General features: G+C 37.2%; 2 long non-coding RNA genes across 2 annotated transcripts; one reads left to right on the plus strand and one right to left on the minus strand.

Moving 5' to 3' along the window:
• Nucleotides 967-20457, minus strand: LOC107643725. The gene is made up of 4 exons (XR_002363207.1): nucleotides 19814-20457; nucleotides 19564-19726; nucleotides 16309-16705; nucleotides 967-1009 (listed from the first exon to the last, which is right to left on the minus strand). It is a non-coding gene; the product is annotated as an uncharacterized LOC107643725 (long non-coding RNA).
• Nucleotides 15150-16278, plus strand: LOC110272208. The gene is made up of 3 exons (XR_002363208.1): nucleotides 15150-15246; nucleotides 15398-15577; nucleotides 15935-16278. It is a non-coding gene; the product is annotated as an uncharacterized LOC110272208 (long non-coding RNA).

Raw genomic sequence — 21595 nt, forward strand, 5'->3', positions numbered from 1 at the left:
TTCTTGGAGTTGGACGCCAGCTTTTGTGCCAGTTTGGGCGTTGAACTCCACTTTGCAACTTGTTTCTGGCGCTGGACGCCAGAATTGAGCAGAGAGCTGCCGTTGAACGCCAGTTTGCATCGTCTAATCTTGGGAAAAGTATGAACTATTATATATTGCTGGAAAGCTCTAGATGTCTACTTTCCAACGCAATTCGAAGCGCACCATTTTGAGTTTTGTAGCTCCAGAAAATCCATTTTGAGTGTAGGAAGTTCAAAATCCAACAACATTAGCAGTCCTTCTTCAACCTCTGAATCTGATTTTTGCTCAAGTCCCTCAATTTCAGCCAGAAAATACCTGAAATCACAGAAAAACACACAAACTCATAGTAAAGTCTAGAAATGTGAATTTAACATAAAAACTAATGAAAACATCCCTAAAAGTAACTAGATTCTACTAAAAATATACTAAAAACAATGCCAAAAAGCGTATAAATTATCCGCTCATCAGGGGTTTATACGCACAGGCTGTGCCAACGCTCCCACCAGAGTCGTTGCAAGTTGGCGTGCGGACGCACAAGCCTGTGCGGCCGTATAGAGAGCGCGATAAGGAACATGCGTGCGTACGCACAAGATGGTGCGCATGCACAGACCAAGGAAAACAGGGGAGTGCCCACGCACACGCTGTGCTGGCACTGCGAACAGAGGGCACTACAAGGAATGTGTGGACGCACATGCTCGTGCGCTCACACAGAAGGTGAAAAACACAGTTGTGTGCGCACGCACAGCAGGGTGCATACGCACAGATGCCCTATTTCACAAAAATTTTTCTTTTCAAAACTAAGGTACCAACCCTTAGTGCATCAACACATCAACCCCAAACATTCAAAACTTCACAAAATCATGATCCATATGCAAGTCAACCTATCAAAACTCAAAATTGAACTAATCCTAGGCTAACTAAGACATGTAACAAACTAACACTATAAACAAAGAGAAAGGGTAGGAAAGATGTTACCATGGTGGGGTGTCTCCCACCTAGCACTTTGGTTTATAGTCCTTAAGTTGGACTCTTTGAGGAGATTCTCATTAGGGTGGCTTGTGTTTCCACTTCTCCTTGAATTTCCATCCAAGCTTGGCCTTCATAGGCCCTGATGAGGGAAAGACGATTCCACACAAACTCACCGGTAAGTGTACCGGGTCGCATCAAGTAGTAATAACTCACAAGAGTGAGGTTGATCCCACAGGGATTGATGGATTGAGCAACTTTAGTATGGTGATGAATTTAGTTAAGCGAATATTTGATAATTTTGGTGAAATTCGTTTTACAAGAACTAAATTGCAAGTAAACTAAAGTGCAGAATGATAATTGGAAAAATCTTAAAGTGCAGAAGAGGTAAATTGTAGAAACTTAAAGTGCAAGAAATTAAAAGAGCTGAAACTTAAATTGCAAGAAAAGTAAATAACTGAAACTTAAAGTGCAAGAAATTTAAATTGCAGAATCTAAATTGCTAGGAAACTGATAAACCACTATTTTATGGTTTTTCTTGTGCTCAATTGAGTGGTTTTTATCAATTCTTTGCTCACTTATTCATATAATTTGCATGATTTTACAATTCCTTCCTAATTCTGTGATATAATTGAAAACATGTTTCCTAGGCCTTTAAATTGTCAATTTTAATTATCCTTTATTACCATTCGATGCCGTGATCTGTGTGTTAAGTGTTTTCAGGCTTTATAGGGCAGGAATGGCTTAGAGGATGGAAAGGAAACATGCAAAAGTGGAAAGAATGCGAAAAATAAAGTTTTGAGAAGCTGGCAGCGACGTGCACGCATGGGCGATGCGTACGCGTGCCTAGCGCTAAAGACAAGTGACACGTATGCGTGACTGACGCGTACGCGTGACAAGGAATTTCGCCAAACGACGCGCACGCGTGACTGACACGTACGCGTGACATGTGCTACCTGCAGAAATTGCAGAAAATGCTGGGGGCGATTTTGGGCTGAGCTTGGACCCAATTTTTTGCCTAGAAACGCAGACTAAAGGCAAGGGACAAGCAGAGACTCAAGACACAACATTTATTCACATAATTTAGGTTTAAGATGTAGTTTTCTAGAGAGAGAGGCTCTCTCCTCTCTCTAGGTTTTAGGATTCCTCTTAGTTTTAGGTTTATTTCTTCTCAATTCTAGGTTCAATGTTCCTTTAATTTAGTTTCTCTTCTACTTTTATTTGTTCTAGCATTCTAGTTTATTTATTTTCCCAGTTTGGTTTATAAACTCAATGTTAGATTTGATTTCTTTATTTAATGCAATTTGAGGTATTTCATATTTATGATTTTAAATTAGCTTTTTATGATTCTTGGCTTTGGTTGAGTAATTAGAGACTCTTGAGTCATCAAACTCCTTTGTTGATTGATAATTGAAAGTTGCTGATTGATTTGGATCCCTTTAAATCTAGTCTTTCCTCTGGAGTTGACTAGGATTTGAGGAATCAAATTGATTAGTCCACTTGACTTTCCTTTATTCGGTAAGGGTTAACTAAGTGGGAGCAACGAACGATTCTCATCACAATTGATAAGGATAACTAGGATAGGACGTCTAATTTTCATACCTTGCCAAGAGTTTCCTTAGTTATTAATTTAATTTCTTGCCATTTTATTTTCTTGTTCCTTATTCAAAAACCCCAAAAAGATAAAATCTCCTGACCAATAATAACAACACACCTCCCTGCAATTCCTTGAGAGACGACCCGAGGTTTGAATACTTCGGTTATTAATTTTAGTGGGTTTGTTTAAGTGACAAACAAGTTTTTGAACGAAAGGGTTCTTTGTTCGTTTAGAAACTATACTAGCAACGAGAATTTATTTGTGAAATTCTTTACCGACGAAAATCCGTTCGTAAAAAAAATGGCACCGTTGCCGGAGAATTGCAAATGTGTGCCTTATTATTGGTTATTGTAAATATTTGATTTTTTCTTATTTGTTAGTTTTTGTTAGTTTTAGGAATTTGTTGCTTAATTTTTATTAGTTTTTGTTTTTATTTTCTTTTGTTACCATGAATTCTCACCCCTTTGGCTACGAGTTTGGTTATAATCATGTTATAGGAAGTGGAGATTATAATGAAGGCTTGCATCAAGGATGGGACAATCAAAGATGGGAGGAGTCACAAGGATCTGATCAACCCTCTTGGCAACAACCACCTCCAATGGACTATCAACAACCATTCTATGATGCATACCAAGACAATGGTTATGGTGGACCTCTCCGTGACAATCAACACCCACCACAATATACCTATGAACCCCCTCCTCAACAGAGCTTTGAACCACCATACTCACATGTACCTTACCACCAAACACCCCCATATGACCCTAACCTTTATCCAGCATACCAACCGCCCTATGAGCCTTATGAACCATACTTAGAACCACCTCCATTCCAACACAATTACTCCCAAGAACCACCACCTCAATATACACCATTTCCTTATCCTTATCAAGAAGAACCACCTTCCTATCATGAGCCCTTTCTCCCAACAAATGAACCCTTCCAACCACCCCAATCTCCAATGAATGAAACCCTTGGTATACTTCTTCACAGGCAAGAAAGGATGACTAAGAAGGTACTAGAATTCACGGCTGCCTTGACCGAGGTAGTAAATCGATTAGCCTCCCAACGGTTGGACACTCAAGGAACTCCCATAGCTACATGTGGAGAATCTAATGAAGAGCGTAGCATGAAGAAGACACTAGAAACTCCAGTGGACAATGAGGAACGTGACTTTATATTGGAACAAGTGGAGGAAGCCGTGATAGTTGAAGAGGAAGAAGTGGTTGAAGACTAGGGAGATGCAGAACCTCCATGGGAAAGTCCAGTCATAGAGCCTCCTTCCAAGGTGTTTAATGTTGATGTTGAGGAGGGTGTACAACCTCCGAGGCATATCATGGTTGAAGACTTTGCAGAGGTTGATCAAGAGATGGAGATTAAAGAAGAAGAAGCACAACCTCCCATGCCCTTGGTAAGTAATGAAGAAGAGATTGAATTGGAAGAAAGCTACCAAGAGGAAGAGGTTGAAATTGAAGAAGCTTGAAAAGAGGTGGAAGTTGTCAAGGAAGAGCTCAAGGGAATGGAGCTGGAAATCACCTTACCAAAGTTGTTGGAGACCTCTTCCCCGAAGCCATCACCATCCATTCCTTCATTCAAGTGGGTAAATCTTTCATCTCTAAGCTTAATTAACCCACTTGAATATGCTTTGCTTGAGACGGATGGGCAACTTAGAGCTCTTTGTGGCTATAAGAGTAAGAGGGAGATGGTTAGTGGTAAGAGTTGTCATGCAAGGTTCAATACGGTTGCATACTCAAAATTGAAATACAAGGGTTGGTATAATTCTCAATTGAATGGGTCTAGGAGGTTGTTTAGATGTCTCAGTGAGAATTTCGATTGCTTATCACCCAAGTGGAAAAATGATGATCAACAAGAAGACGGGTGCAAAAGCAAGGTTTGGGACCCCGGAATTCATTCTAGCAATCAACACTTTTGGGGCCTTGTCACTTGCTTTAACTTGCTTGAAGATTTTATGCAACTAGTGTGGATCCCGGAGGCTATTGGAATTACAAACACTGGTGGGGATTCTTGGATGAGTTCAAGCACAAGCCACCATGACAAGGAGCTCACTGATGACATGTCAACATGTCATATTTTTCTATGCTTTTTCATACAAGAAATTGATGATTAGTGCTTAAATATTGCATTCTTTTATGCTTAAATGGTATATTTCTTTGATCTTTTAATTTTATAAATTTGGTAGGAAATAAGAAGAAAAAGAAGCAAAGAAGCACAAAATAAGCTAAAAAGGAGAAAAAAAGAGCTTTGGGGCACACTTTGAAGTTGGAGCACACTTTAGAGCCTTAGGCCACGCTTTTAAAAGCGTGGCCCATGACCAAATCAAGGAAGCATGAACAATCAGCACACAAAGCTCAGTTCACTAAGTGAACAAGTGCTTTGCCGTACAAGAAAAATGTGCTTGGAGGCAAGAAATTTCGCTAAGTTAAAATCTGGGCGTTTACAGCATGACCATGCCTCCTTCAAAGGGAAATAACTTGAGCTACAGATGTCCAATTGATGTGCTTCCAGTTGCGTTAGAAAGCTGACATTCAGAGCTTTCCAACGATGTATAATAGTCTATATTTGGCATGAAATTAAGGCACAAGTGAAAGGCATCTTTAAAGACCAAAAATAAGCAAAAATAAACCAAAGTGGCTTCACCAAGGCTCGAAGGGGGAGACACAAGGAAAGCAAGGCAAGAGCAAAGTAGTGCTCAGTTCACTTTTCCAACTTAGCTTTATCGGGCTCCCACTCAAGAAAATTCATGGAAAAGGCACTACCAAGGCACACAAAGGAAAGCTCAGTTAACTTTTCCAACTGAGCACTACTCCCCCCACACTCCTCACATTTTGGCACGCCAAGGAAGCTAATCGTGCGCACAAAATTGACACGGACAAGGGGCTGGCGCACCAAATTAGGCAAGGCAAAGCAAGTTTGGGTGCTCAGTTGTGTTTTTCAACTGAGCCTTCCCCTGGGAGGTGACCCATGGGCCAAAATTCAACCAAAATTCCATTTAAATTCAATTCTTCACCAAATTGAATCAAGGCCAACAAACCCATCTCTCTTCAAATCTAAAGCAAGCAAAGCCCACATCATCACTCAAAGGCACAAGAACAAGCTAGAATTAGGATTTTCATTTAATTTGTTTTTCATTTCAATTTCATTTTATTTTGTAAAGCCTATATAAAGCATCATTTTCATCTTTGTAAAAGAGCTCGATTAGAAAGTATTAGAGGCTAGCTCCAATAGGGAGTTTTGCACTCTTTAGTTTTTATTTTGCTTTCTCTCTTATTTTTCTTTTCTGTCTTGAAATTTTGGATTGAGAATGGAAGGAATTCTGTTTTCATTCTCCATCTGCAGCTTCTTCTTCTACTCTTTCTGCAATTTACTTTTCTTTATTTCTTTTGCAATTGTTCTTGTTGGATCAAGGAAGGATTTGAGATCTAGACTTGTTATCTAGTCTCTTTCACTCCTGAGATCTTGAACCACCTTTAAATTGTTGCAAATTAAGCATTACTTTTCTGTTTTTAAAATTCTCCAAGCATTTTTACTTTCTGTTGCATTGCTTCCAATTTACATTTCCTGCAATTGCTCTAAATTCTTATTCACTGAAATTTTGCTTCTCTGTTTACATTGCTTCCAGCACCCCAGCCCCTTTACTTTTCATGCAATTTACGTTTCTTGTCATTTAAGATTCTTGCAATTTACTTTTCTTGTTCTTTAAGTTTCTGCACATTTACTTTCTGCACTTTAAATTTCTTATCATTTACATTCTATTGGCTACAAATTCACACAATTCACTCAATGTTAGCTTGACTAAACTAATCACCCACTAAAGTTGCTTGATCCATCAATCCCTGTGGGATCGACCTCACTCTAAGTGAGTTTTACTACTTGATGCGACCCGGTACACTTGCCGGTGAGTTTTGGGTGTTTTGGAAAATTCAGTTTTCCACAAAAATACCATCACTCACCAAATGTCCAACTTAAGGACTTTAACTAAAAGTGCTAGTGGGAGACAACCCTCCATGGTATGATCGTTTCTTCTCATTCTTAGTCTATTTTATCTTAATTTTCGGATTCTGCATACTGCATTTTGCATTCTGCAATAAAAAATAAATAAATAAAATAAAAGCACACGACGCGCAAGCGTAGCTGACGCGTACGCGTCATATGTGTGTGCATGAAAAATAAAAATTGAACAGAGAGTTGGGCAGGAGTGGTGCTGGTGGCGTGCCTTACGCACAAGCAAGTCCACGCGTACGCGTCGCTTGCGTTTGCAACAGTCCACGCGTACGCATCCACCACGCGTACGCGTCCACCACGCGTACGCGTGACCCTGCAAATCGGCGTAAATAGGTGTATGACCAGAGAGTTATGATGGTGTGGGGCTGGAACTGTGCTGGGAGCACAAGCCCTATCACGCGTATACGTCCCTAACGCGTACGCATCATTTTCCCATCCAGGCCAGGCCATCCATGCGTGCGCGCCCCTGACGCGCACGCGTCGTATACAATTTTGGCACATGTGCGTATTAGACAGAGAGTTGTGTGTGCGGGGGGCTGCCTTTGTGCCAACTGCACAACCAACGTCACGCGTAAGCATCCCAAACGCGTACGCATCGCACGAAATTAGCGGGACCCACACGTACGCGTCGCATGCGATGCACAAATTATCCACTTTAGTGCCTGATTTCAAATCTCCTCTTCCCCAATCCTAATTATTTCTTCCTTCTTTCTTTCTTCTTCCTTATTCTTTCTTACTTTCTACTACTTTCTTCTTTCATTCTTCATCTTCTTCATCAAGGTTCTTTTCTTCCTCCCATCTACTATTTCATTATTGCATTTATTTATGTTTCTTTCTTCTCTATCTTTCTTTTAGCTTACTTATTTATGGTTTTCTTTTTATGCATTCTTATGTTGGTATTGGAGTTTTATTTGGATATTACCTTATTATCCTGAAGCTTGTGGTTATTATATGGAGTGATTTGACAATTGATACTTTAATTTGGCTCTCATATACATTTGGATTATATTATTTTCATTCCTATTCTATCTTGCTCACCAAGTGTTTGTGAAAAAGTTCCTATGGCATCTTGAACTTTATTTTGTTTTACTCTTTTACTTGAATGCCTCTGTTTTACAACCCTTGCACTCCACATGTATTTGGATTATCATTCACAATTGTCATCATACAGATACTCTCTATATTGGCACATTTAATTTTTGATGCTTGAGTTATGCTTCTCTTGCTTATTCCTTGCATGCTTTCACCTCTTGCATCTATTTAATTATGACTTGCCTTATTGCTCTTAATTGATGACTTACCTACATGTTGTACCTACCATATATTTGAGTTAACATCTTTCCTTTGGCATTCATTATCACTTAGAATTTTCTCCCTTTCGGTTTTCGTTATCTATATTTCACTTTCCTCTTTTTTCTTCTTCCTTAGGCATGGGTACCAAGAAAGGAAAAGAGAAAGCCACTGACAAACCACGGGATAGGAGAGGAACCAAGAGAACACTAGCAAAGGCACTTCCATCTACCAGTGTCAAGCCGCCCACAAAGCGGGTGAAGAAGATCATTAAAGTTGATGAATCAGAGAAAGTCTTTCCCGTCCGAGACTCCACATGTTTTGCTGACCGTTATTGCGAACAGATGTTTCCCATCCTAGCTGAGAAGAACTACAACAATGAACATCTACTCATTGTTGCAACACACTTTGTTGATTTTGTGGAGCACCGAATTGAGAGGAGATAGTGGGACTTTTAAGGAGACAGCCGCGAGAGGCCAACTTATCACGGGTAGTGGAATTCTACTCAAACTTCTACTCACATACTCTACAGACTGTCTTCATCTATCAGCAGCAGGTCCCTGTCTCCGAGAGTGCCATACAGAGAGCACTGGACCTTCCACCTGGTCCAGAGGGATGAGATGCATATCAAGGAGCGTCTCGTAAGCGTCAGATGTATCAGTTCGACTGGGATAGCGTACTTGAAGTTATAGCCCAACCTGGCAGCAAGTGGATCTACGGGCAGCATCGTTCAAAACCCAAGAGCATCTCAGCCCAGTCACTCACCCTGGAGGCTCGCGTGTGGGCACAGATTATGTCCCACTATGTCTTTCCGAGCACTCACGAGTCGACCTTCACAGTCGACATGGCTATCCTCATCTGGTGTATCCTGACAGAGCAACCTCTCAACCTGCCCCAACACATCCGGTAAGCCATGGGACACGTACAGATAGCGGGTAATCTGCCTTTCCCCGCCTTGGTCTCAAATTTAGTCTCTGCCACAGGTGTGTCCTCTCGGCAGGCGACACGAAGGTCATGATCCCTCGGGCCGACCAGTATGTCCCGAATGGGAAGTACATCAGGCCACCAGTTCCCTCTGCGAGCCGGCCTGCAGGCCTATCTTTGGATACTCCCCCTACTTCTACTCCACCATCCATCCATCAGATGTTCCTACAGATCCTTCAGAGGTTCGACCGGCAAGAACGGCGAATGAAGCAAATGGAGCGCCGTAACAAGCGCAGATACAACTATCTAAAGGACCTCATAGTTGGTACACACCCACCTCCAGAACCAAAGAACACCCCAGACTCTCCTTCATCCAGTAGTACAGAGAGCCAAGGTGAACCAGATACTGGAGGCGACGCTTCCAGCCCTCCCTTGCTCCTTAGTGATGGCACAGAAGACCGTGCCAAGCCTTAAGTGTGGGGAAGTCAGTCCTACACTTCCGAAGGTAACTTCTCTCTTAACAGCAACAGTTGATTTTCTTTTCCTTTGTTAGATAGGATAGATTACATGTTAATAATTGTTTGCATGTATGTTTTGCTTGGTTAAAATAATGAGTTTCCTTTCAAGACCCTTTTTATAGTATTTCACTAATTCAAATTAAAACTTTTATGTTAAACTTGTCTGAAGATTGTAATTTGGAACATAGTTATAGCTAAGAACACACAACCTATGAGATTTGAGCTTAATTAAATGGTTACACTATTTAACCATAACATTCCATTCTTGTGTGTTTTCTTCTCTATGATTGCAATCTATATTTTTTTCGATTCTTTATGTCCATTGTTTAGTGTATTTACATGCTTGCATATGATTAAGGCCATTATTTGATATTAGCTCACTCATCCCAAATAGCCTACCCTTTCAATTACCTTTGTTTGCCACTTTGAGCCTTTTAATCCCCTTTTGTTCTATATTTTACCATATCACTAGTCTTAAGCAGAAAAATAATTAATTACCCCAAGTGAATCTTTGGTTAGCTTAAGTTAGAGATTGTGTATCAATTAAGTGTGGGAAACTGTGGGAACTTGGGTTGATGAAAGTGTACAGTGTTCTATTGACAAAATATCGAGAATTTGGGTACCTACTCATGTGAGACCAGAAAAATTAAAAAAATTCACGTACATTGATATGCTATGTTTACTTTTATATTTTTAATAAAAAAAAAAACAAACGAAAAATATTCAAATAAATAAGTAATTAAATAATGGGACAAAATTACCCCAATGTTAAAAGTTTAATAAAATATTAATGCATATATGATAAATTTAAGAAAAATTTGGTACATGAGTATGTGATACAAAAGTGGGAATTATGGGTAGCTAGGCATGATTTTGGAATTACATAGAGTGGGTGTGTGTGTTAGGTGAGAGCTTAGGTTAGTCAAAGATTCATATTATAGCTCACTTGGCCATACATATATCCTTACCCTTACCTTAGCCCAATTACAACCTTGAAAAGACCTCATGATGTTTGCATTGGTATACTAAATTTTTGTTGATTGGTTAGATGAAGAACAAGTTTAGAAAGCATGATTAGAGAAGAGTAGAGTGATTAACCCTAGACACTTAAGCGATCAGAGTGATATACACTACCAGTAACGGTTCAATGCTTGATTCTATGTTCCCTGCTTTCATGAGCTATCTTCTTACAAGTTTACTTGTATTTTATTGTGTGATTTGAATTAGTGGAATCTGATTTGTTTTTGTCTTGAAGAACTTATTTACTTTTAACCAAGTAGACAGAATCATCTTAGCATATAGTTGCATACATAGGTTGAATCTCATGAGTCTTACTTTTCCCCATTCATTCTTTATATCTCCTTGAGCTTAGCATGAGGACATGCTAATGATTAAGCATGGAGAGATTGATAAACCACTATTTTATGGTTTATCTTGTGCTCAATTGAGTGGTTTTTATCAATTCTTTGCTCACTTATTCATATAATTTGCATGATTTTACAATTCCTTCCTAATTCTGTGATATAATTGAAAACATGTTTCCTAGGCCTTTAAACTGTCAATTTTAATTATCCTTTATTACCATTCAATGCCGTGATCTGTGTGTTAGGTGTTTTCAGGCTTTATAGGGTAGGAATGGCTTAGAGGATGGAAAGGAAACATGCAAAAGTGGAAGGAACGCGAAAAATGAAGTTTTGAGAAGCTGGAATCGACGCGCATGCATGGGCGACGCGTACGCGTGCCTTGCGCAAAAGACAAGCGACGCGTACGCGTGACAAGGAATTTCACCAAACGACGCGCACGCGTGACATGCGCTACCTGCAGAAATCGCAAAAAATGCTCGGGGCGAATTTGGGCTGAGCTTGGACCCAGTTTTCGGCCCAGAAATGCAGACTAAAGGCAGGGGACAAGCAGAGACTCAAAACACAACATTCATTCACATAATTTAGGTTTTAGACGTAGTTTTCTAGAGAGAGAGGCTCTCTTCTCTCTCTAGGTTTTAGGATTCCTCTTAATTTTAGGTTTATTTCTTCTCAATTCCAGGTTCAATGTTTCTTTAATTTAGTTTCTCTTCTACTTTATTTATTCTAGCATTCTAGTTTATTTATTTTCCCAGTTTGGTTTATGAACTCCATGTTAGATTTGATTTCTTTATTTAATGCAATTTGAGGTATTTCATATTTATGATTTTAAATTAACTTTTTATGATTCTTGGCTTTGGTTGAGTAATTAGAGACTCTTGAGTCATCAAACTCCTTTGTTGATTGATAATTGAAAGTTGCTGATTGATTCAAACTCTAAAGCTAGTCTTTCCTCAGGAATTGACTAGAATTTGAGGAATCAAATTGATTAGTCCACTTGACTTTCTTTTATTCGGTAAGGGTTAACCAAGTGGGAGCAACGAATAATTCTCATCACAATTGATAAGGATAACTAGGATAGGATGTCTAATTTTCATACCTTGCCAAGAGTTTTCTTAGTTATTAATTTAATTTCTTGCCATTTTATTTTCTTGTTCCTCATTCAAAAACCCCAAAAAGATAAAATCTCCTAACCAATAATAAAAACACACCTCCCTGTAATTCCTTGAGAGACGACCTGAGGTTTGAATACTTCGGTTATTAATTTTAGTGGGTTTGCTTAAGTGACAAACAAGTTTTTGTACGAAAGGATTATTTGTTGGTTTAGAAACTATACTAGAAACGAGAATTTATTTGTAAAATTCTTTACCGATGAAAATCCGTTCGTCAGAAACTTAAATTGCATGAAGATTAAATGGATTTGGGTATTGGGAATCAAAACAGAACTGGAAAATGTAAATTGTAGTGAATTAGAGAACTCTTAGATAAAGAAATGCAGAAAATAGATCAATCAGGTTTTTAGTACCAAAACAGAAATGAAGACTTTGTAGAAGAAGATAAAACAGAAAGAAAACTTAGATTAATTCTAAAATCCTAAAAGCACTACAAGAAAAAAAGGCCTATGGCCATGCTTTTAACTTGCCACGCTTTAAAAGCGTGGCAAAAAGTGGTCAATGGCCACGCTTCTACGAGGGTGGCGATTGATTAGAGATTTGGCTACTTTTTTTTGCCACGCTTCAAAAGCGTGGCGAAAGGGGTCTATGGCCACGCTTTTGTAAGGGTGGCAATTGAGCTGAGATATGGCCACATTTTTTTCTGCCATGCTTAAAAAACATGGCCATAGATAGAAACAGGGACATTTTAAAAGCGTGGCGACAGAGTTTCATTATAGTGACATTTTAAAAGCATGGCCGTTTCTTACAACTCTTTTGGCACGCTTTAAAAGCGTGGCCAAAAGGTCCTCGTACAAAATAAAACGCTCCATTTTACTTCCTCATTCAAAACGCTGCTTATCTCCTTCATCATTCCAAACCCCCTTTCTCTTCAAAGAACACAGAAGGCCAGAACCCTAAAAGCTTCGAAGAAACCCAGTCCTCACCCCAGCACTCCGCGAAGAATCCCAGCCCTCCAAAGAACATCGCCGGGGCTCGCAATGCCTCCGTCGTCACTCTCTCTTCCGGCACTCCCACCATCGCTGCTCCTTTGGTGGTGATTCTCTCTGGTGGTGACTCCCTCATCGCACCCCGTCCATCGCAAGCCCTCCGTCGCAAGTCTCTCTGGTGGTGTCTTCCTCCGAGTTCACTCGGTCGACTCGGAGCAGCCTCTTGACCCTGAATCCATCTTCTCTGAGAACGATGAAGATTCGAGCCTTAAATTCAGGGAGCAAAGCGGGGTTCTCCATTTGTTCCGGAGCTCATCTCAATCCTCGATCCCAAGCCCTAGCTTTCGCTCTTCTCTTGTCTTCATTCTCACCATTCCCAATCACCTCTCCTTTGATGACCTCATTCCCTGGTGCGGGCCCCACCTCCACCATCTCCACCGCCTCGTCTTCATCAGGTATCGTTTCTTCTCCGCAAACGTTTGTTGCTTTCTTTGCATATTTCTTTCATTGAAATCCCATAATCATGATTTAACATGTGTAATAATGATGGAATGGAATATCGCTACAGTGTGCTGATTTAACTTAGTTTTATCCAGCGTGCAGCTATTGAAATTTTACTTTGACATAGAGTGCATACTATGCTATAATATTAGAAGCAATGAAACTATTTTAGAAGCTAACAATATAAATGTTGTGAACTAAGTTGAAAAAATATGCTGTAATGAGATAGATAGATTTCCCAAAAGTTTCAATATTTCATTGTCTTTTCCTTTTCAGATTTTTCCCTAACACAAACACCATCCGAAAGCTGATTAAGACCAGAATTTTTCTTCATATTATTGAGAAGATTTTGTGGTGTGATTTTATTTGAATTTGTTCTCCAAATTTGGTTCTGATTTGTTCTTAATTTAATTAAAACATGTTCTGATTATTGTTGCTTTGTTCTCCTTGTTTGTTTTTTATTTATTCTAATTTTAATTGAAACATGTTCTGATTATTGCTGATTTGTTATCCTTATTTGGTTCTGATTTTAATTGTGCAAATTTTGATCTATCTTAGAGATTTATTTGTTCTTTATCAAATTATGGATTTGGACGGTTTTGATTTGGTGTAACATGATCAGCTTTACCGCTTCCTTTGAGGAGGACCGACAGCAATTTCAATGTCGTGATACTGAAGGGCAAGGTTTGTTTTTTCCTCTCTTATCTTTCTCAGTGGTAAGATAGGAATTCTTTCGAGTTTTGAGTACTTATACTCTCCACTGGCTCTCTTTGGTAAGAAGAAGGCAGCACCACCTCCTCCTTCAAAGAAAGCTGCTACTGTTGTCACTCCTGCCAATGATGAACTCGCCAAGTGGTATGGTAAGTGGTTGCCCCTATCTTCACATCCTTTCTTTTTTTGTTCTTTACCATATCCCAATAAGCACCCACTTCTCCATGCTTCTAAATTCCAATTACTTGAACTAAATGCATCATTGTTTGATTACTTAGATTTAATTTTCATGTTTTGCGTCCTTCTAAATCTGAATCTGATCTTGAATGGGAAACAAAAATAAAGGGCATGTATGCAGGGACAAGTAGAGGAATCAAGAATTCACAATGCAGTTTCTTAGGTGCAACTAAGGTAAATTTTCTGGGGCACTCCATGCTACCTGCCAGGGTGACAAGATCCTGGTAGCTAACAGAGGCGAAATCCCGGTTCGTGCTATTTGCACTGCTCATGAATTGGGAATACCCTGTGTGGCTGTGTACTCAACCATAGACAAGGATGCACTTCATTTCAAATTGGCTGATGAATCCATCTGCATTGGCCTCTGAGTATCTGGTAAATTCAAAGATGAAATTATACTAGTTTCTACCAAGGTAAGTTCTAACTTCCAATGTAAGTTTCATTGCAGATTTTGAAATGTTATAGTACTATTGTACTAAACTATTAATGGTTTTTTCTGTAGATTGTGGATCCAAAATCTGGAGAGGAGAAGCAAATTATAGTTTCGGCTGATGATGGTATCCGGCCTAACTCAACTTTGATGGATCTAGCAAAGCTAAAGCCTGCATTCCAGAAAGATGGTTCAACAATAGCATGTGCTGAAGAAATCTGTTAATGTTAAGTTTGTTATAGTTTAAATTTCTTTTCATATTTTTGTTCTCAGTTCTTATTTTTAATTTCAGGCAATGCTAGCCAAGTTAGTGATGGTGCCGCAGCAGTTCTCCTGATGAAGAGAAGAATAGCCGTGCAAAAGGGGCTTCCAATTATTGGAACCTTCAGGTACACAATAATCACGCAGAACAAGTAATTTTGTTATTAGTGGTATTACAAGTCAAATATGAGGATCTTGAATGGTGCATGAGCAAAGTCATTTACTTACAAGAGCAACTTTGGGTAGATAAATATGCACCAAAGTCATTTACTGAGCTTCTTAGTGATGAACAAACAAATCGTGAGGTACATCTCTAGTATGAAATTTAGCTCTGGAAAAAATTACTTACAAGAGTTATAGTTGGAAGATATAAACATTTTTTTCTACTTTTTTCTTTAATTTTTTTAACAATTCGCTTTTGTACCCATTAATTGATTTGTTTATTGTCTGAGACAGGTACTCTTATGGTTGAAACAATGGGACTCTACTGTTTTTGGCTCTGATATGGTGTTGTAATAAGTGAAGACATTTCTTAATACATCTTTCGTTTGTTTCTTGTTAGACTTCCATGATACATGGGCCATCCTGGATGTTCGAGTGAAAGATGCTTTTGATCTAAAGAAAACCATTTAAGAGGTAATTCTGATTCTGTCCATCGAGTTTTGAAACCTTCTCGTATTAACATGACGAGTATACCTAATTTCTGCTTAAATTGTTTCCTGAAATTTGATCTCTACCTACTTGCATTGCATCCTACATTGCCAATTGGTTAGATTCCTTTCTCCCTTTTGCATGGTAATTTAATGGTTCCTTTTGCCTTTTTTTGTTTCTTTTTTGCAAAAGGAAAAAAAGCACTGAGCTTGCTTGCCAATGGGGTTATTCCTTGTTTCTTTATTGTTATGTCTTTGGTCGGTGATTGTCAGCATTTTCATTATTATGTTCTGTGAAAAGGAAATGAAATCATTTTGTTGATGTTGGTGTTATTTTTTTCAGCTCCACCAAACATTGCTGGGAATCATTCTGAGAGGGGGATATTGAGCTCGGTTATGTACTTGTTGGGCACAAGGTTGTAAGAAAAATATAAAATACAGAAAATGAGGGACCCTGAGGTGATCTTGAGACCCCAGACCTGCTATTAATTTTCCATTGCTTTTGTAATTATACATGCGTTTTGCTTAGTTAGTGAATTTCGACTAGATAGGAGGTTGAAGGGTTTTTTGTTACTGAAAAAACCTGGAAAGTTTTGTATAAGGATTAATGTATAAAACAATTATACCAAAAATTGTCACTAATTACTGTTTAATTTATCTTGTAATAAAAATTGCATACTATATTTATGGGTTTGGTAATAAAAAAGGATTGAAAACGTAACATCCCTTCCAGCAAAATACCTTGCTTAAGTCAGGGTATTTCTACTAGAAAGAACGTTACATGACCTTTTCTAATATTAACTACTTAGTTACTGAGCCTTTGTATCGATTTCGCGTTTCAGTTTTAAGAAAATACCGGAAAAATTTTTGTTTTTATTTATTAAAGACATGTATCAAGGATAAACATGGCAAGTAATAATAACAATCACATAAGTATTGTTAATAGTAATTCTTATACATAAGAAGTCATATAAACCCAAATACAACACCTACCCCTCTGTTAAAATAGAACCTCAAAGGACAAGAGCGAGGGGACTCTATGAAAGCAATTAAAACCGTAAAGAAAACCTACTAATCGCTCGCAGCTTCAAATTGCATCTTCAAACCTATGTCACTGAAAGGGTGGAACATTTGGGGGTGAGAACCAAACCACATGTTCTCAGTAGAGGTCGAGAATGCCATAAAAGTATAGAATAAAGCGCAAATAGTTAATTTCATTCAGAGACATCTAAAAGAAAATTAACCTTCTTTAAAAGCATTAGTTAATTATTCAAAATCCTAGAACCATATTTTCTTTATAAAACTCTTAAAAATTTACTAGACCATAACATAAAAGAAGTTACCTACGCGGTATAAATGATCATCCTACTCCAAACATAGGTTCATTAAGTCTATGCTGAACCAGTCAGATACTTTATACAGAACTAGACCTCAAACGTACCAGTCACGGCCTCAGGTCCAAACAACTCAATCAACATCCAATCACCACAATCCAAACAATCAGTTACAAACACAGGTAATGAGGTTCAAACACAACCAAGAGCAATTACATCAGGTATAGCAATTAGCAATTAAACAGAATTATTCACTTAGGCAAACCAATTACAATATACACACCCAAACAATGTCACATAGATGCATATGATGAATGTCTAGTCCTAGTGCAAGCCATGAACTCATGTGTCGGTTAGCACCTGTCTTCCTGACATTTATCCGGTCACGAGTTCACGATTTCCCAGATACGATTTTCCGTTCAAATAAATGCGCATATAATTATTAGCAGCTCTATTGAGACAGCCTCTGCTTTCTACTCGCAGGAAACATATACTCTTGGGAACGGAAAATTACTCTTGAGTTGCCTCAGGGCAACAAACAAATAAACAAACATCTCTTGGGTTGCATTAAGCAACAAACAAATAAATAATATCTCTTGGGTCGCATTAAGCAACAAATATATATATATAATATCTCTTGGGTTGCATTAAGCAACAAATATATATATAATATCTCATGGGTTGCCGCAAGCAACAAACAAACATCTCTTGGGTTGCTTCAAGCAACAAACAAATAAACAAATATCTCTTGGGTTGCCTCAAGCTACAGATAATCATACAATAAGTACTTTACTCTTTCCTTTTTTTTTCTTAATTGCAAGTACGCAAGCGGGACAAGACCCATGCCCTTGCCAACAATCTCGTATACCAAATAATATTTTCTTAAAAGAATTATTGAAGTTATTATCATTAAATAAGCCTTAAATATTGATTTTGATTAAGTCCTTGTACTTTTATAAAAATTTGGACATAATCTCCTTTAAAAATAGGACTTAGCCACCCTTACGGGTTCCTTCTTTCTCAACATTTCATCAGCCTCTTTCAGCAGTTGCCACAGCAATATATATTCTCAAAAACATTTGATAATAGTATAGAAAAGCTATTTCTTAAATTCCATATCCAAAATAATTGCCAACACAACTTGGCAGCCTGATTTCCATTTTGTTTTTTAAAATATTAAATGAATTCAGAATCACGTAAACTTTATATCCATGCAACCGTCTTGGATTAAGCTTTCTATTAAATCAAAAATCATAATTTTTTGCAAACTCTAGCTTCGGGAATATAAGGAAAATCGTGACTGCTCTGCAGTGTTTTAAAACCAGAAGACAGCAGCAGCATATAACATTCGAAATTTCATATAAAATCCAAATTAAATCCAAATACCTTCAAAATTAATATGGTTAAACATAACTTATCCAAATTTCTTTCTCAATTGATTCCAGGGTCATACCATTTTTAATGAAGGAGTTACGTAGCTAGGAAGTTAGATAATTCTCTGCAGAATTCTGTTTTACAAATCATTGAACACAACCTCTTCCTAGTCCCATAACTCACTTATTAAAACATGGAAAACCCTGAAATTTAAATCACATATGCTAAACATACTTAATTTTCACCTCCAATTGGTTGCATCTCAATATCTATCAAGGATCAAAAGTTATAAACTCCTAAGGTTACTAATTTAAGCAGAATCTGGCTTTTTCTGCATAATGCATCATCCTTCAAAAATTCATATCTTTAAAACTACAAGTCTAATTGTTCTGAAATTTTATGGCATTAAAATAATAGGAATAAAATTTTATTTAAAATTGGTTCCATTTCAAAATTCAAGCTGCAGAATTTCCAATAGAGGAATCAAGTTGCTGCTGTGTTAAACATTGTGCAGAAAACCAGATTTGACATCCCCAATTCAAAAATTCACCATAAATCATAAACTTAATGAAAAAGTCTCAAACTTACCAGTTTAGTTTCTTATATCCCCAGGTTTAACCCAGGCTTGGTCTCATGCAATTCCGATCATCACTTAAGTAGTTATAGCTTTTCAAAGTTTCTAACTTCGTTTAAAATTATTCAGAAAATCAGATTTCAGAGTTCAACTTTGAAAAATCATAACTAATTCTCTAGTTGATACGAAACCTTAAAAATTAAATTTTCACAATTACACTTAATATAATTTACTTAACATTTAAATTCTTATAATTTCAGTCACTATAGAGTTACTAAATCACTTTCAAAGTTGCCGTTTTATTTCAAGAGAACCTGATTTTCAGCAAACCATTTACTATTCAAAATCCAACCCTTCAATACCCTTCAAAACCAATTCCAAATCAACCACCAACCAAGTTCATTAACATTACAATATAACAAATAACAGCTCAACGGCAACAAATCCAACATAACCCATTAAAATTCAGAAATTCTCAACAATTAGTCATCAAACAATTCCCAATCCACATAATCAATCAATATCACTAATCAACAATTCCAAATCACAATCTCAACCATTCCAATCACAATTTCAGCCACAATTCAATATTCACATAATCAATCAATTACTCACACCTATTAAATCTATTTGCAGTTATTCAATAAACCTTGTAGGCATTCTTAAATTGAAATCGTTTAAACCCCCTACCTCGATTAGCTAAACCGGAAGGAATTAACCACGATAAACCTGCTCTTTTTGAATTCATAGCAGCAGCAACAATTCCAACATAATTGGGATGCGGCAGCAGCATCAACCGTGATCACACACTTAACAACAACAATTTTGACAACTCCAGCAGAACACAGCAACACTAAAACAAAGGTATCGGCTACCGTAATTAAAATAAGAATATAGCAGAGAAACAAAATGTTAAATAGAACAAGAGTGGAGACATTACAGGGTTATGAATGGAGGTTCAGAGTCAAAATGAAGAAGATGGCGCAACAGTTTGTCTTCTCTAGCGATGAGCTCCAATTGTGGCGATTCCAACGAATATAGTATAATTAGGAATATTAGAGGCCGAGACAGGATCATTTCAAAGTGAGAAGGGTTCAGAAATGGTAATTCTAATAGCTAGGATAGAATTGACTCACCCGCAATGATAGCGGCGACCAAGAATTCCAAAGACAAACCCTAGTAGCAATGGCAGCGGCGCTGCCTCCTCCTAGTCGTCGTGTTCTCCTTCTTCCTGTACGCGTTCTACTTCACTCATCACCTCGCTTCACGCAGTGGCGTTCTCCTCCTATAGTGAATTGAACGGCGGCGGCAATCCCAAACAGAGACAGCGACGTCATCTCCCCTTCTCTCCACGCGCAGCAACTCTGATCGATGATGGTAGCAGCGACGGATGCACGAGGATGACGAAGTCAAAGCCTTCTTGATCATCCCAGCGTCTTCCTCCTATTCCCTTACTCCCTGACTCCCGACTTCTCCATCTCCCCCTCTCGATCTCTCTTCTTCCCCCTTCGAGCTCCCCTTTCTCTCTTCACTATTTCTTTCCTTTTCTCTGAACGTATGTAGTGTGCGTTTTGTGAAATTAGGGTATCAATTAGGAAATTTGTGATCTTAAATTAAATTAGATTTTGATTTGATAAATTAGGGAAAAATATATACAAGTAATATAACAATTTTACAAAATATTTATGATAAGATAACAATTTAAAATTCAAATATAATGCTATAAAGATTACTTTTAAAACGCATAAGATTTTACCTATCAATCTATTAACGAGCTCAAATAATTATTTCTAATTTAAATCATAAAGTAAATATAATAATCACATTTTTATAAAATATGGTTTAAAATCCGAAAATATCAATTATTTAGATTATACGATATAATTTTTCATTACTTTCCTATTACCAAAACTTTAATTCCAAACTAATTATAGTAAAGATTGTACATAAACCTTAATTAACTTAAACCCAAAGTATTTATAAAAATCAATTTAATCATTTTCTAGTAAATTAATCTCTAAGAGCTCAAAGTAATAAAATAAATCATAATTTATTCATGATAGAAATTTCTTAAATTTAATTATATAACGCTTCCAGTACTGAATTCTAATTTGAAATTAGATAAAATAACCAATTATAAAAATTTACACAAAAATATTAATTAACTTAACTCTGAATATTAATAAAACTAATTTAACTACTCTCAATTGATTAATTTATAAAATAAGACATCAAATCAATAAAATAAATCGTAACCTTTCAAAATAAAAGTTACTTAAATTAAATTATATAATTCTTTCTTATTTTTCAATTACTAAAATTATACAAAATATTCTGTTATAATAAGGTTACTTAAAAATATTAATTGATTCAAAATAAAACTATCTCCGAATCTATTTAATTATTCCTAACAAAATAATTTCTAAAATTACAAAATTTAAAATTAACAAGATAAAATCACAATTTATTTATATTTAGATTTTTAAAAATGCGGGATGTTACATTCTATCCAACTTACAAAAATTTTTGCCCTCGAAAATTGATATAAGATGAAGAAAAGATTTATATGCACATCCCCTTTTGAATATTTTAAAGATACCAAGAAAACCATATCACAAACATAGAAGAAAATATATTAGGTGATGCAAAAGTTGATAAAAATAATTTAATACAAACCAAATTTCAAAATCCAAAATCAAATAGGCACAATATTCGTTCAGAA

The sequence above is a fragment of the Arachis ipaensis genome, chromosome B05 (genome assembly GCF_000816755.2).
Source record: "Arachis ipaensis cultivar K30076 chromosome B05, Araip1.1, whole genome shotgun sequence".
Classification (NCBI taxonomy): Eukaryota; Viridiplantae; Streptophyta; class Magnoliopsida; order Fabales; family Fabaceae; genus Arachis; species Arachis ipaensis.